Source organism: Homalodisca vitripennis, unplaced genomic scaffold, assembly GCF_021130785.1.
Source record: "Homalodisca vitripennis isolate AUS2020 unplaced genomic scaffold, UT_GWSS_2.1 ScUCBcl_154;HRSCAF=1419, whole genome shotgun sequence".
NCBI classification, from domain to species: Eukaryota; Metazoa; Arthropoda; class Insecta; order Hemiptera; family Cicadellidae; genus Homalodisca; species Homalodisca vitripennis.
The window spans coordinates 181,985-196,338 of NW_025776275.1; positions in this window are offsets into that span (position 1 = coordinate 181,985).

Consider the following 14,354-nt stretch of genomic DNA (forward strand, 5'->3'; position numbering starts at 1 on the left):
ACGGTTGGGATCATCTCTTCTCAGTTTCGAGTTGTCGTTGCAGTGCAATTTTGATTTAATTTCCTTCCAGCGGTCCCTGCTGATCACATTTGCAATTTTATCTATCCTAGTACTCTTAGCCCAGTACATACTGGCTCTATGAAGATTGTAAATCGACATCAAAATACAAACACCTAGATATTGCTCTAGCTCTGGAGTTGTCAAAATCAGGGTTTTTTTAGGGTTTATCTGTATAGCATACAGGTTAGACTGATCTGTAATGGTATTCAAAAGACCTTCATCAAAAAAGTATTTGAAGTACTAAATTGGTGTATCAATTTCAAACTCGTCAGGGTTTGGGAGGGCACCTAGCCATGCAGACACCTCTTTTTCACTATCTTCTGGAGCGACATCTGTCCACAGTGGAAGGGGTGTAACAGGGGCATCTTCGACAGCAGGCTCCTCAGGGTGTGCTTCTTCGTGATTTTCTTCCTGACGTATCTCTCCTTTTTCTTGTTAATTCGCAGTTTCGTCCTCACGTGAGTCATCATCTGGAACATAAACAATATTCTGCTGATAAACAAAGGTAGGCCTTCTTGTGTAGGTCTATATTTACCTGTAGAAATCAATAGGTTACAAAATTATTATTGCATAAATAATAATTATTATAGGTTACAATATTTATTATTCCAGAACAAACTTTGGTCTTGATGCATGAGTTGGGCTGTTTATTTACCCAACTTACAATCCTCCCCTTTCAGCCACACACAACACACACTCACGAGCACACTTGCTTAGATAGGCTGTATATAACCTAAAGCCTACCACTTTGCTCCCGAGCAGCTAGAATTCTTTGCAGCCTAGTCATTCCAATTGTATTTGGGTCGTAGTTGGGGTCAGTATCACTATCGTCTGCCTCACTCTCTTCACTTGATTCTGGAGGCAACAGTCCCAGGTCAGGTATGTCAGCTAGAATCCTCTTCGACCGACGCATCTAAAAAAACACAAGTGAATTACTCCATGCTCAATGTCACTAATTTAGTAAATAATGAGATAAACAAATAAATGTGGAAATATATTTTCTATTGGCTACATTTTCCTTTATGGCTTGTTGTTGCAAAAAAAGAACAAACATATTTTAGGTTATAAAACTACCTTAATCAGGTGGAAAACATTAATCAACTAGACTAATCTGTAGCTTATGAACTAATAACACTGACAGTATTTTTTTTTAATCTGTGACTTACCTTTTTTGAGAAATAAAAAACAATTAAAATCCAGTAACCGGCTTATTTCTGAAAACTGTGTCACCAAATAACAAAATGGCTTGTAAACAGCTTAAACGCAGCAGTTCTGCCACTACATTATCACAAAATTTCCCACCGGTTTGTTGTGAAACTGTAACAACAGTCCACAGACCAATAAAAAATAGTTTTCATGGAGAAAAAAAAATTAAATTCGGTTTGTTGCAAAATCGCAACACCCGCCCATAAGAAAATTAATGATTTAGAATGTTCCTTAACCGCATAACCTAGAACTAAACAATATGCACTGCTACCCGTCCTATTGTACACGACTGCCGCAAAAATCCACACATTTACCGTTGCAGTATACCTATCGTTGCAGGAACATTCTTACAAGTAGGAGGCTCCCATTGTGAAAACTACAACTGAGTTTGCATCCCAGCTGAGTATACAGTTTGGGTATACTTTTATTTGTTATAAAACAATTCACTATTTTAGGTAAAAGGTACTTAGATGTTTGATTTTTTTTTCATAATGTAACCACCTTTGAATTTATAAGTTACAACTTGACGATCCTGTTCACAGATTTATCGACCTTTACCACTGTCCGCCGGAAAGCCGAACACGTAGAGCGGTTTGTGAGAGGTAAACTTTGTGATCCAGGACTTATTCTACTTTACTGAGGTCAGAGTGATGTTTTTTTGTAAAAATATCATCGTTTAAATAACATTTTATCTACTTTATGAATACATTTTCTTAAAAAACATTTAAATCTCTTCATTTATGCAACATTTTAATTTAAAACTGTCTTACCATGAATACTTTTGTACTATTTTATGAATATGTATAAGGTTTAAAAATATTACTGTTAACTAGTGGCCAACTCTTCGTGTATGGTGGATAGGAACACTGTCACTGATCACTCTTAATAAGAGGTATTGTGGTAGCTATTATGAATTTTGACATAGCTTTTAGGTTTTGCATCTCTATTTTTTACTGGAACAATGAAATTTGTATTTTATTATAGTCATAAATTTAATAATCTATTTTCTACCAATATTTAGTTTCTACAGTTATATACTTTTCTTTAAATCGCGTGAAGAAATACACACTGGCCATTTTTAATTCTTTTTATGTAAAAGTGATACGAATAACATTATGTAATATTTTATTTGGAATCAATTTAATTAACACAATATTAAGCTATATCGTAATAAAAAAGGTTTTGAGCAGTAAAAACTACTAATGGTACATACAATTTTTTTACTTTCAATTCCACTGTTTACTTTTTCTTTAGTTACACAGCTTGAATACTGACATTTCTTAAGAAATGTGGATTTACTAAAAATGGGGATAATATGTTTGAAATAATAACCAACTATGCATTTCCGCACAAAATGCATTTTTTTAGCTTTAATAAAAACAGCAGATTTTCGTTAGTCACAATAGTTTTAAATAACGCTCTAAACATGACATAAAGAATAAAGTATACTCCATAAAAGGAGGCAGTGGATGGAAGACATATTGCCTGGCCAGCAAAATAGTACGCAAAGAGAACATGTTCAGAGATTTTTTGACTGTTATTTTGACGACACCAACATTTTAACCCAATAGCAGTTACATCCATGTTTGTGAATCATAATTACTAGTCCAGGATATATATTATACATTACAGGGGATTGTCAGATAGCAAAAATAAAAGCAGATATGCAAAAATAAATTACAACATGTTAAACATTATTCTCATTCATTACAGACACTCAATTGTCATTAAATTTATTTATTCGTTAATTTATCACTGACACATTACAACAAATAATTTTACTTTCGTGTAACCCTTCTCACTAATGAAAGTATCATCAGTCCCATAAAACTGAAACGAACTGATTAAAATAATAATATGAATAAATATATTATAATCAAATAATCAGGTTTTCAGACAAAGCTTCCTTTATACGGAGTTGGAAGTAGGCATATAACTTTAGTAATTGTCAAATAGATTTAAATTTAACTCAATCTCTGAGTTTAAATTTAAATCTATTTGAATTTAACTCAGAGATTGAGTTAAATTTAAATCTATTTGACAAACAGTACAAACATTAAAAGTATTACCTCTTCTTAGAGAAAACTCTATACTCAACTTGTAATAAAGTGTGTCGTAATATTATTGTAATAAAGTTGTTGTCGTGGCAATAACTCAAGTATTGGGCGCGTGTGACGCTAAGTCACGAGCAAAGTGTTCGATCTTAAGCAATTATGGGGGCCACAAATACTCGTATATAATTGAATGGATGATTAATATTCGAGAACATAAATGTTATTAACAGTAATAATTATTAAAATATCATACAATAATCACGCGTAACATTTAATGTAAAATTTTGAAAATAAACAGCTCATTAGTTCGGTAGTTTATAAATAAGAGGAAGGGATGATCTGGTGGATTAGTACTACTAATTTACAAGCTAAGTAAAAGTTGTATATTTTTAAATTCTGTAAAAGTGTAGTTAATGTTGTGATATTATATATTTCTTATACCCAAGTATTCTATAATTAACTTCATATCTCAAGCCTTCTGCGATTAATTACAATACGAAATTAATAACAAACTTACTATAATAATTATCATTTGCATTTCTCTTAATTAAAAAAATCTCTCCAAATTAATTTTTTATTCGATGATATAAATAAATGATTCATCAATCGCACAGTTAATGTAGTTATATATATATACTTGTGCAATTGATGAAACAATTATTTATATAACTTATTTATATAATGTAACTACGACGTTAATTCAATTATAATTTATTGTACCATTTCCATATTTCGATATAGAAAAAAATTACAAATCGTTAGAAATACAAAGGTAAATACAAGTTTAACTACATATATAACATAGTGTAATCTTTTTATAGACAAAAAATAGTTGTCAGGAAAATGTTCTAGCCCTTAGTTAAATGTTTTAATGTACTAGCAATATTTTTAAATTTTAAAACTTTTGTATGTATTTTAAAAATTTATTTTAAAACGTGCCTGAAAATTGTTTGATTAAGTATGAACAAAGCAAATGATAGTTAATATGTTCCTAATTTCTAAACTTTTTATGAAAAATTACGTATAAACATTTTTACTTGTACTCAAGTGTCGTAAAGGGACTACACACTCAATGGTCTAAGGACGTCCTTGTGCTCTAAAATGCGTTTCAGTGAATTTGATCTTTCGGATCGTTAAGACCGTTCTTCTCTGCGTGTAAATATATCCTGCAACTTACAATCGTACATGATTTTTATACCGATAATTTTTATTTGGGTGTAACTTGTTTGCAGTAAATCACAATATATAAAACAGATTTTTAAATAATGTTATTATAATTTATCAAAGACAAAATCTCCGACAGGGTTAAGAATTGCGAAATGCTTATTTTGATAAATATTGGTGTCGTGAGACACTTAGAAAAATATTTCTGACGAAACAACAATCAGAATACTCATTGAACGTGTGCATGCACATGTAGCCCTTTATGGGAGTAAATGTTGAAAAGTCCTGCTTTATCGGTAACTTTTAATTTTTTTGATTTTTAACTAAAATAAATATAAAATAGTAGTTTTTAATAGTAATAAAAGGAGGTTATGTACAAAATCATGTTATCCTTTCAAAATATAAATTTTAAAAAGTCTAGTAGCTCTTAATGCGATATTTGTAACACAATATTCAATAACAGATGGATTGGCCTAGAAGGCATAGTTTACTTATATAACACATTTTACTATTATTACTTCAATGAGGTTTTTAAAATGAAATATTAAGCCAAAATTTATATAAACAAACAGTCTGAAAATAAGGTATAGATTAATTTTATACTTTACAAATATCGCAATAGTAATTCAATATACAATTTAAACAGTCTATACAGTATTTCATTAACTAATAACGAAACCTAATCTGTTTATTTCTCTTAGCGTTAGACTTGTAGTGGTAACATCTTGCGGTACATGGTTGAAGTCTCACTTAATTAATTCTAGACTAGCATGTTCAATTAGTTGCAATAACTGGGATCCACCAGCCAACTGAATTGTTAATCGCAAACGTAGTTATTAATTATAAGTCTTTTAGTTAAATGGTACAAAGAAACGGATAAATATTATTCCGTCGTTACATAAGTAGAATAGTATATGAGCGTGGAAAAGTAAGAATTGATAAAAAAAAACTAAACAAATTACTTAATGTACAGTTTGGTTTATACAGAAAAGGAAGTAGTGTATGTTTTATAAAAATAATATAAGTTAAAAACTGTATAGTATATATTAAGAAATATTAAAATATATTTTGCAAGTTTCTTTATATATTTGTTCAACAAATCCGATTATGTGTTTATTGCCGTTTTATCCACAAGAAAGGATTACCTATACATCGTGTCGCATGATAAGCTTCGCTGATATTGCATGCATAATTTTTGATTGTTATGTTGATGTGTCACATTTATAAATTTCATATAATTGCCCTCAGTCTTTACCAAATACATTTACTAGCCATACAATTTTTTTAACCATAGTTACCAATAATATCGATTGCGTTGCTTGACATGCACAATCTACGAACGTCATAATGCTAATGTATGAATAAAGCTCCATATCAAAACTACAAGTACGTAGATTTGTGCTCGCGATATTGAGCAGATATATATACAGAAATAATTAGCCCCCGTGTGATAGGATTCAACTAATGTTTGGCAATATTAAACTAATGCATACATATTTCAATAATATACTCATCCGGACGTGGATCACGTGTATAAATAGTAGGAGGAGTAGAATAATCTTTTTGCCGATTATTTATCGACGAATATTTCTCTGTCAAAATCCTCTTCAACTAATAGCCTTTATAATTTTGAGTGATTCCCTAAAAAAATTATTATAAAAAGATCAAATTATTTCTTCTATTACCAAAAAACTTATCGCAGTCAGTTTTTTCCTTATTGTTTTTGAGGCCCTCACCATACTGTATATTTGATGCGCAAACGTGAGTATTTTCGTTTACTTCTGCCAGGATGTTTCACTCGTAAGAACATTTGGTTTCACTGGAGTTTAAATTCATTTAAATAAATTAAAACAGTAAACAAGTGTAATGATTATAAATGACTTAAACTGTTAAGGTATACGTCTAAAGATTTAAGTTGTTGTAATTTTTACTACTTAAGTATGTAAAATACATATTAAAATATATTTTTATTGAAAGAATTCAGTGCAATACAAAGTTTTTAATGTACGCATTTTGACAGACAAAATTGACGTATATTCCTTAGGCACCCAGTATGCAAAAAAAACAATGTATGAACTACATTCCAGACCAACTACAAATACCGTGCAAGCCACGTGACACGCAATATCCGTGCTTCCAGTAACTTTTAGCTGAAGGGAGTTATGTAAAGGATATGTCACACTAGTTTTTTCATACGAATAGTTTAACGCATTTTATATAAATTGAAAAAATATCACTTTATTGGATAATAGTTTTATCCATCCCCATGGCTTAGCACGCAATTCATATGTATATACATTTTCAAATATACTAGAGACTATATAAAGCTAAACAGGTCGTGGAGTATATGACCGACCTAGTAGTCAGCATTTTCTTCTTTACTGAACGAACTATCATGGAAAAATGTTTGTTCATATTTGCTTAGCCGTCTAATTAGACGAGGTTGACAAAAATTGACGATATACACTGTCAGACTTTGTATATATAAGGAATACCCAATTTATAGATAAATAGGCCCAATCCGGTTCCTAATGGCCTTCAAGAGGTCCTTATATGACACCTTTGGACTTTTTGTGTGAATAGGTAAAAGATATAATATAAAGAGAAGAGAATCAGGAATCCTTAAAATATAAAACAAACGCATTACTGTTTCTCTAGCAGCAATCAACCAGGGTCGAAATAGAAAGTCGGCTGAACATCTGCAGATCTTCTAAAGGAAAACGTTTTTCAAAACGATTTTTTTCGATTATTTGGTATAAAAAAGATGCTGTAAATTGTACGTATGTTCATGTGTATGTAACTGGTGAACTAATTCCTCTAGAGAGTTGGAATTCAGGATAAGAATCATCCTATACTACTCGAACTTCTGTAGTTATTAGCAAATATTGATCCATCGAGAATCTTAATATCTGTGCCAAAAATTTATGGTAGATACAAAGTCTTTAACATACGTTTTAGTCTTTACGTCAATTATTTGATTAAACTTCTTTCGTAACATCTCTGTATGCTAGAACATAGTCAAGAGCAATGAGAAAATTTAATACTGGATTAACGTTCTTTTTTTTTTTTTTTTTTTTTTTTTTTTTTTTTTTTTTTTTTTTTTTTTTTTTTTTTCACGTGGCAAACTCTCCTATAAATATTGGGAATAGCCGAAAGGGTACTAAAACATAGGGTGTACTGTCTGTTACCTGAAAATTAATAGATAGAAATAATTGGATCATGTTTTTTAAATACAAGTGTTTACAGACGCTAGTGAATTTCGCATAATTTCCCAGTACCAAACTTCTTATGTACTATTATACATACAATGTATAAAGACCTGTCAGCCATAAATATCTCGAAAGAAGATGTATGTATATGGCTACACACGTGTGTACATACCGATATTTAAAAATAATTGAATATAAAGTATTCGAACTTTGTGTTAAACTAGAACATCTGCTTGTACCTTTTCCGATATCAAAGCCTACCCCGTTGAGGTGGCATTTAACCATTTTAGAAATCCATTAATTTATATAGTAAACTGCTTGTTAATTTTTCGTCTCTAATTTTATCATCTGCATGGCCAAACACAATTCAATAATTTAAAACCTATTTTTATCAGTAGCAGAAACGACAGGTGTTGATGTGGTTAGTTAATTGAGTTTTTGCAATATCTTATTGCTAAAGAGTAGGCATTTGTTTATGGAATTTAAATTATTCAGTTTTTAATGAGAATGCTTAATATAGTAATTTAAATAATACTAATAAACAATGTAGGGGGGAGGCTAATGTTTGCTGTGATTGAAGATTTTCAAATGGCCACTCCTGTTTTATTCTAATAAAAAATTACCCAAACATCGATAGTATAAAACGAACTCATAATTTTTCGCCGTAAAAATATACGTGTGTTTATTATTTAAATTAGTCATAAACAGTAAAGGATTTGAAATTTCCATGAAAGATGTGTAACTTACGGCCCAAATTTTGTGTTTAATCTTTTAAAATTAATATTTATATTATTATATATTATATTAATAATATACATTTCTTCAATAAAAGTGTAAAATTAAACAATGAGCCAAACCAATAATTCTTGCCAAAAAAAGAGTAATGCTAGAGACCATGTTGAATGGTTTGTGAACGTGTATGCCGATGATACCAACATTGTTCAAATCTATTGTGATCCAACCCATATTAATCATTTATATTTATGAATTTAGTATAATTATTTTATCTCTATACAGGGTTTTGATGTAAATAAAATATAGTGCAATCTACGTGAAGAGGTAATCTCGTAGTCTCATCACGTGCACAGATGAGTGCACTGATCCTTTTGGTCAAACATATTTCATGATTATAAAAATGGTAATTGTGAACATTAGGACAAAATTTAAATGATGTTAGCGGCGGGGGTTTTCTGTCAGCTAGTACTAAAGAACAAGATTTAAAATATTTTAAGGATCTAGGAAAATATATAACGTGGGAAAGAGTAACCTGCAACTTTCATAATAAAATTGAATAAAGCCTCTCTCAGACCACAGGCCGTGTACTCCCGATTTCCTTGTGGACTTTGTTTCATGCACGTTAACTCTGTTTAACACTAAGATTTATTCTTCCAAAATATTTAATAATTAGGTACATTTTTTTCAATTACCGAAAGACATTAACAGTTACTATTGCTTAATAGGTTTTAGTTTACTCTTATTGCATTTTAAAATTATAGAGCTATTCAATGTAAAATTTATTACTCTCAATATATATATGTTGATATGTATTTGTTTGTTTATTGTAAAGTCAGATGGTCTTCTTTAATATTTATGTGGCATTTGTAAGTGTTTTACTTCTAAATTTTTATCTGCCACTCATTCACAAGTTAGTTACGTTTCCAACACGGCTACTAAAATATTATTATCACTCTTACTAGGTTAAAATTATAATATTAATAAAATTATAAACGTATATATTTCTTCAAAACATTTTCATAGATCATGTTTAACAGGTGAATCCTTAATCTTTTAGTTTTTTATAAATAACAAGAATTACGATTCAAATGAATTTGAAACAAAACCAATGTGAGATAATATAATATAAAAATATGTTATTCCAAACTTTCCAACGTTGAAAACCATTTAGTTTTCTTTTAGCGGGGAAACTATTTGTATACATGCCTTTATCCTAGTAAGATAATTTTGGTTTTAGCCCTTAAACATTGTTTTATACTTAACAAGTTACAAAACATGTATCCATTTTGATACATCATCCTGTCTGTGTCTAGCCTCAATAACTATTTTTTCAATTACATTAAATATATAATGCCCAATAAAGATTTAAACTGTAAGTATACTCACTTAAACATGTTGAAGCGTTTTTATCATAGGTTATTTTTGATAAATAAAATCTGCTCCATATCCTGATATATTTAATACTATATTCAACTGATAAATGTGATCTTTGGTTTTAGTTTGTTCGAACATTTTTTTAATTATTCAAACTATTTAAACATATAATTTATTATTAACCTTGCTATTTAAATTACCCTAACTCATATCAATACATACATCAACGTTAGTTTTTTTTTATTGTTGAAAAACTTAAAAGATATATTTATGCAAAACAGAGCCCTAATACATCTGATGTACGGGAGCAGTTGTTTGTAAGGAGCTTAACATGTAAGGCTAAGTTATGTCTACTACGAGTAAGCCTTTAGATTAGGCAGCCTCAAGATATTGTATCCTTGGAGCTGTTCCTTTTCTTTTGGTAATGTCTACCATTATAAATATATATACATTATAATGCAAGTTGTTAATCTCTATCTGTACGCTACAGATAGTTTTTATTGTTTTTACTTTAATTTGTAAACAGTAATTGTAAAAACCTAACTATTCGGTTGTTATATATTAGTAATCTGACATCCAGAGCATCTACTTCTTAACGGAAGTGACGTTATGAATCGTACATCTCATTAACAATCGTTTTTCAATTCCACACCGGGATATGTGGTCAAACGAGTATATTTTTAGGTAAGTATATATTTATTGCTGTAATAAAAGACCAGTATATAATAGTCGACTATTTTGCCGTTGCGTTTATTCCATTACAGATTTAATACATGAGGCCTTCATATTTCATTATATAATTTATCTAAAGTAACCCTGGTCTTATTCCTATAATTTCTTATGAACTTATAGTACCAGTAAATATTTGTATTAATTATTTTCTTTTTCTTCTTCTGTGGATCCTTTTTAAAACTAAAATTATTAGTAGGTAAGTCCTAACCTAGAAATTGTATAAACCTTTTTAATCCATGAAGTAAGAAACTATACTGTATTTCCTTATATTCCACCAACAATTTTTAAATCATATTTTTTATCATTTAGAGGTTAAAACAAAATTTATAAAGCATTACAAATTTACTTTAAGTAAAAATTCACCCTTTGCAAGCATTATTCTTTTTTATTCGTTTAGTGACTAGGTAGTAGCAAACTTCAGACATGCAACATTATAAAAATCATTCTTAGGTATATAAAAATGAAATTGCATTCAATATTTCCAGTCTATAGATGAAATCTATGTCGAGGCTACAAATTTTAAAATATCTTATGAGTAATACTACTATGTATACAATTATTTAGTCGTTTACCATCACTGTTATACACAAGACCAGTGTAAAAATATGCCCTAACGCCCAGCCGATTCTCATAGAATGATATACGCAAAAATTAAAATCAGTATTCCACAGATATAAATGAAGTGCTGTGCATAATACCAAGCCTATAGTTAGGATTTTTATATAGACCGTGCGTACAAGGGAAACAGACAGGATTAAATGAAACTTTTACAGTCCCACGAGAGGTTCATTTCGCTAACGCCTCAGCTAAACTTGGTATATCTCACTTACAATTATCATAGAGTATGAAACTTTAATATTATTCATACCGGAAATATCAAAAGTTTGTACGATACACATTTTGACGAACAACTGTTACAAATATTTAAAGGTAACGCCAGTTATCTGCAGTGTTATCAGACGCTTTAATCCGTCATTCCATCTTGGGACGTAATTGCTATTTTAAATGTTTTAACGTTTAAAACAAAGTGTTGTAAACAATGAATTTTTGTTATATAAAATTATTTATTTGTAAATTTTACTAAAAATGCGGTTTATGATATCAATCCGCCTAATATTAGATTATACTCCATCTTCGATGCTTAGAGTTTTATTAATGTAAGGAAATAAAAAGGATATCAAAAAAGCTATCTTCAACACGGCATAAAGTTTCTAAGTACAAACCTCTGCTATTCTGTATTGATTAAAACGTTTGCGATTGACTTTTCGGTACTGTGTTTTCCTAACAGGAACTTGTATATAACGTAAATATTGTGTGAAAGTTTGAATCAAATAGAATGTTGAGTGTAGCTCCAGTTCATCTTCTTCTTATTGATTCTGCTATAATACGCTGTCTCTGGCTTGGCTTCTTAAATCTGATATCACTAAGAAGTTTTATTATTCGGTCTACGTAATTATGAAATTAAATGTTAAGAATGGAATAACAATAACCGAGAAAACAGTCTTAAACAGTTTATAGATTTATTTATAAAATTAGAATACTGGAATAGGCATTTAGTATCCAATTTAAAAAGTTCGGATAGTCATTAATCAAAAATTACGTAAAAACGTACATTTGTAAGCCAACCTACTATTACTTAATTACTTACCACTAACTCTCATTCTTCTCTTGGTCTTTAAGGGACTTTTGGAATTACCATTTTCTGGTTTATGGTTGAAGCCATATCAATTTAAGACTGGCATGTTGAATCATCTAGATAACTAAGGTGCAACGGCCAACGTGGTTGTAAATGCAAAACTTGGTTCTTGTTACAAACATGTAAAGAGTATTGATGCGAAAAACATGTTGTTCTGGTTTTATAGCAAGAACAGAATACAGTGGTATATAGGAAGTGAGCAAATAAATCATACTTGTGAACAATTTAATTAGTAGCTAAGTGCAGCACCTTATGAAACAGATGAATATAATTAAAAAACTAAATTGTTCCCCTAAAAAGAGAAGAAATAAATTATGAACCTTACATGCAAAATTATCTCTTAAATTCTTTTCATGTAATTCTTACAATAAACTCTACTATTTCTTTTGTTGGGTACAATTGACTATCAGGAGCCAAATAGGAGCCACCACACCAGATGTCACGTAGTATGCTTCGCTGAGTTTTAATTCAAAATTTCACGTCCTTAGCTTATTATTTACGGTGCACATATTACTATGGAAAATAATTCTACTTAGATTCTTTTACACTTATATTTATCGTGCAATTTTATCTTTGCCTTATTGTTAATAATTATAATCAATGTAAAAGTGCACAGCAACGATCAATTGAATCCCATTTTTCCCCTAACTTAATATAGCTAATATAAAAAATAAAGTTTTATAAAACTGCAAAATACATATGTACAATTATAACTAAACTTAAATTCCTAATCAGTGTATCCTAAGTGCTTGAAAGACAAAAAGAAGTGATTTTAAGGTGAGCTTCCCATGCAACTTCGTGAAAGCTTAGCCAATATTGCTCCAAAGCACATACTACTGCGTTATTCCCATTAATATTGGAAACGTCAGATGTAGATAGAAGCTGCAACACTATACTAACTTATCGAATGCTTCATCTAGCTAGCTTACATTTTGTAACGTGTTGGTAGTCAACTATGGATATTGTGTAATGTTTACTTGATAATCTGTAAGCTGGACACAATTAGCAGTGAACACCTACACAGGCAACCCATACTACGACCACGTTATTGTTTTTATTCAACTAACATATAGTAAATAGGTTCGTTATTGTTGGTTCGTTATTTCTGCTAAGAGAGCAGAAAAGTTTTACCTTTTTCATTTCTTTTGTTCTTTAAGGGCAAAAAGGTTACGAACTGCACGTAGTCCTGTAAGAACCTTTGCGCTCGTTTCGGAGTGACAGGATATTAAGGAGGGCTACGGTTAGGGAGTAGGGGCTCCTATCGAGATCCATGAAGAAGAATTAAAGCACTACATCGCTTGAGCAACTCCTGCGGTTGAAGTTGTGGCTGAGACGTCTAGTGACCGCTTTGTGGACATTCCTAGCTTAAGTAGTAATTTATTGGAAATGAGGCGTGATAAACGTAAGCTAACTGACGATGAGGTATGGGAGGGACTTAGGGTAATTGACAATGAGGGAGTGCTTGTTTTAATACCTTCAGTATGTCTTACGATTAGATTTGCAGGTAGCACACCAACCCCATTGTTGAGGCACTGGGGGACCTGCATAATACGAAGGTGGTACTTGCTCCAATTAGTAATTGTGCTTTAAGTGCTAATTTTAACTCTGAAGGTACCCATTGGAGCCTGGTAATTATTGATGTTGTCAGGCAGGAGTTCCAACATATGGATTCCCTGCCAGGTCTTAATCATGAGCTTGCACACTTGAGTTCTGTAAGAAAGTAAATAGTGTTTTGATGTTTCCTAGGTTTTGTGTTCAAAAACCGTAAATGTAAGAAACAGTTGGATGATTTCAGCTGTGGATACGAAGTTTTGTTAAAAATGCCAGGTCTCAGGCAACAATATTATTGTTATAAAAGTAAGGTTACCACAAATTCACACATTTCCAAAAGAAACACATCACTTTAATTTTGCATACTAAAAACACGAAGCAAGAACAGAAATTATGTCGAAAATCAAAAGGTCAAAATCAAAGTACCAACACAGAAAACTCACAACATGACCAAAATGTCTTATAGTAATTGTACAGATACTCCTAAAATTAAAAATTTCAAGACGCAAAGTAGTGGTAGTTGTTGGCGACAGTCATGTAAGAGAGACCTTGGCATGGTTGTTACAACCCATT